The following is a 4,234-nucleotide window of genomic DNA, read 5'->3' as shown; positions in this document are numbered from 1 at the left end:
AGGCAAGCAATGTACATGGCGGCAGCTTTTATATTGTTAAAGATTAAGCTGTATTTACTTTTGAAATGTTTGTAATATATATTTGTTTGTTTATGCTATAATTATTTTTCATTTTGTTTACTATTAGTTTTATTTACTTTTGTTTAACGCAAACTTTTCTCGCTTTTCAGTAAATATTTTATATTTAAGACAATATAAATTTTATTGGATAATTTTAAGAGTACTTTTTTTCAAGTCTAATAAATAATCTTAATATTAAATGTTTGTTTATTTATATTAAGATATTTGCAGTAATCAATTGCTTACATTTTTATTTATGTTTTAATTTGTTGAGTTGTTTAGATACTTCCCGTTCAACAACAAAAACCCAAAGAACTCTTTAAATATTTAGCTTGTAATGATAGGTCGACTGCATTTCCAAATTTGTTCATAGCCCTAAAAATACTGATGACAATTCCAGTTACAATCGCTTCCGGTGAAAGAAGTTTTTCAAAACTAAAATTAATTAAAACCTACCTTAGGTCAGTAATTAACCAAGAACGACTAAACAATTTGGCACTAATATCAATTGAATCTCCTATAAGTAGAGAAATTAATAATGAAAAAATTCTAAAAGATTTCGCAAGCAAAAAATCAAGAAAGATCCACTTTGACTTATAGATTATTTGTTTATTATGACAATAACAAGAACTGTTTTGTTTAAATTCATTGTAATATTTCTATTATTGTTTATTGATTCGTTTGTGGAGTTATGTTTTTTTTGTATAATAAATGTGTTTCAATAATTTTATTAATAGTAGCTATTGTAAAAAAAAAAATCAGGTGGGCCCCGCAAGCATTCGTTAAATTGGGCCCCGCAATTCGTAAGGCCGGCCCTGTCTATTTACGTTTACTATATGTAAAAGATTTGTATGTGAAGACACACACAAACACACACACACACAAGCACATATATATACTTACATACATTTTATATCTAGGTCTATGAAACAAGTACCTCTTCAGGTGATTAAGGAACTTCAGATTATCCTAGAACTTTCCTTAAACAAAACAGGCGAGCTGGTATATATTCTTTGGAAAGGAATGGGAAGTAAGTCTGCAGTAGAGAACAACATCTTTGGAAAATTGAGTGACCTAGAAGAGTCAATATCACATTTTTATCAAGTAGACAAGGTATTATTTATATATTTTTTTATTTAAGTTAGATAAAGAGAAAAACTTTTTTCTGAGTTATTATTGCTATTGTTCATGTAAACTACCTTGACAGTGTTGATGGCACAATTACAAAAGACCTTGTTTTTGTTCAAGACACTTCTAGCTTTGTTCTACATTGGATAAACCAACGTCATCTAAACCCCCTATCTGCTTTTGTTCGGATATCTATGAACGGAGGAGGTGGTTTTGTGAAGGTTATTGTAAATGTTTTTGATGAAAATGAAAATACTACTTCAGATTTATACTTAAAGAGTGGTGTACAGCGATGCCAAATCTTAGCCATAGTTGAAGATGTACAAGAATCAAACTTCAATTTAAGACTGATATTGGAGAAACTCAATTTGCAAAATCTGAAGTTTTCAGCAGCTTTTGATTTGAAGTGTGCTAATGTAGTTTTTGGAATACCGAGTCATGCAGAAAAAAAAGTTTGTCTTTGGTGTAAAGGAGACTCAAGTGAAGTATGTGGCAAACTACGAACACTTGGAAGCCTTGACTATTGGTATCAAAGATACTATGTTGAAAATAATTCCAGGAAATCAAAGATGAATCATTTTATGAATGTGATCTATTCCAACATTTAGTACCTCCTCCTGAATTGCATATCCTGATAGGAATAGTAACCACATTAGGTTACTTATTAATGAATCTTTGGCCAGAGTTTGATAATTTTTTGAAAACTAGAGGTGTATTACAGAGAGGATATCAAGGCAGAGGTTGGAAACAAATCAAACCAGATACTTAAGTGTATACATGAGTTAGAAAATGTTATATTATCTGAGGTTCCTGATCTTGTTCCAGTAGTTCAATGTATGAAAAACTTTCAGTAAGTTGGAAAGTACACATACTCTTGTGTAATGTGCAACCCTTTGTTGAGTACCACAATTGTGGCTTGTCTAAGTTTGTTGAACAATGTGAAGAATCAATTTACTTTAAATTCAAACCAACATGGAATAGGTTTAAAAGACAAGATGAAAACAAAGACCATGGAGGAAGACTCATTTCATCTGTGATTGACTTTAACGGAAGAAGATTTAGTTAATAATAAAAAAATAAAGTTTTATTTTTTGTAATGGACCTCCAAAATTCTTAAATGGGCTTTGAGCCCCTCAATTTTACCCTTTTGCTCCATTTATGACCCTTAGCACTTTGCTTGGATTTTAAAAACGCTTTTTTCAATTATTATAAGACAAACACTCTTATATAAAAAAGGTTTCATTTGATTGACACGACATAAAACCTGGCGGTCTCTCTGGTCCACTGTGCTACAGTTTTTTTAACACGTTCGCTACCGAGCTATTTTAAACTATGCGTTATTTCATTGCCGAGCCATAATGTCTGCAATGATTAATTTTTGCCGAAGCTGTTTTGCGTGGTTTCATTCTCATTGCCAAGGCTAGATATCAACATTTCAATAAAAAAAAAATTTTAATTTGAAGTAATTCTATAGTTATTCTTATTTTGATTATAACTGACAAAAAAAATAGCATTATGAGTATACTCGTAGTTTTGCAATGGAGAAGAAATTTTTTTCTGCCGAAGTACGAGTTTACTTGTAACATGGTAATGAGTATAACTTATTGCGGTGACTACACCACTTCAAGATGTAATCAAGAACTTGAAAGTTGTAATTAAGAAACGTAAGATGTAATTTAGAAGATAAAAGTTGTAATTAAATGCTGTCAATTGTATGCTGTCTTATGTTTGAATCTAAATTTTGCGCCAGAGTCACCCAATCGTCATTTCGCTCATCACATTTAATAAATCTTCTATCATTCGATGAAGATAAAACGTATTGTTTTCTTTCAACTTGTTCAGTTGTATGTATTTCATGTCTAAAAATTTGACCAGGTGGTTCTGGTTGTTCCAGAAGTGAATGTAAACAAATTTGGTGAAACAAATGCTTGCACGGATTCTATTTAATAACAGACTTTCTGTTTATAGTGAATTGACAAATAACACAACGATCTTTCAAATCCATTACTGTATTACTGTATTGCTGGTGCATACAAATGCTAAAATTGGTATTATTAACTTATTAAAATGCATATACAAGAAGATTTTTTATAATGACCTTTAAGCTCATATTGTGAATTCGCAATTACAAATAACGTATTCTCATTTAAATATTACGTTTCCTTAATTACAACTTTTATTTTTCATATTACATATTGCGATTTCTTATTTACATGTTGGGTTTCTCAATTACTTTTTAAAATTACAACTTTCAAGTTCTCAATTACATCTTGAAAAGGTGTAGTAATGTAGCTTTTTTGATGCATTATTATTATAAATAGTGTTTAAAATTTTTTGCACATGCACATCGGCAGTTATCATGAGTAAAAAAGGTAATTTATATTTTGTTTTCTTAATTATAAATTGTTGTGTTTTTTAGACCAGAAGATAAAATATATTTGATAACTACATAGTGCATGTTAATAAAAATGTAAAAAATTTGAAGTACACAATAAGATGTTTTTTAATGTATTAAAAATTATTTTAGTGTGCACATGATTAATCAAAAAACATACATTTGTGATACTTTAAGAACTGACCGAAAGTCAAATCCATAAGAGTGTGCAAAAGCAAAACTGAAACAGGAGCACGTTTTAAGCAGAAGCAGAGAGGGTGGAATGGTTGCTAAATGGAAAAACAAAAGAGACGTGCCAATGATTAGCAACTTGCATTCGTTGCAAATGATTGAAGTGACAAACAGGAGAGGAGAGAAGAAAATGAAACCCAACATTATTAAAGATTATAATCAATATATGTCAGGTGTAAATAGGGCGGAACAAACAGTATCATAATATGATTGCCTAACAAAGACAATTAGATAGTATAAAAAAGTAGCATTTCATCTCTTTGATACTTTTTTTTTAAGCTATCTAAACAGCAAATATGGAGTTGATGAAACAATTTCTTTGCTTAAGTTTAGAGAATTAGTTGTTACCGATTTATTGGGTGAACGTTTGAATGAAATTGTGCCTTGAATCACCAATAATAGTTTCCACTACTTGTCTTC

At 30.2% G+C, this 4,234-nt stretch overlaps 1 pseudogene; it reads left to right on the top strand.

The window, feature by feature from the left end:
• The first annotated feature begins 1,021 nt into the window (after positions 1-1,021).
• LOC149890528 (uncharacterized) lies at positions 1,022-2,254 on the top strand (annotated as a pseudogene).
• The last annotated feature ends 1,980 nt before the right edge of the window (positions 2,255-4,234 follow it).

The sequence above is a fragment of the Hydra viridissima genome, unplaced genomic scaffold (genome assembly GCF_058129835.1).
Source record: "Hydra viridissima isolate aposymbiotic clone 2 unplaced genomic scaffold, HvirCarnegie_v1 scaffold_3, whole genome shotgun sequence".
NCBI classification, from domain to species: domain Eukaryota; kingdom Metazoa; phylum Cnidaria; class Hydrozoa; order Anthoathecata; family Hydridae; genus Hydra; species Hydra viridissima.
The sequence above is the reverse complement of the archived record's forward strand: the minus strand, read 5'-3'. Positions and strand labels throughout refer to the sequence as shown.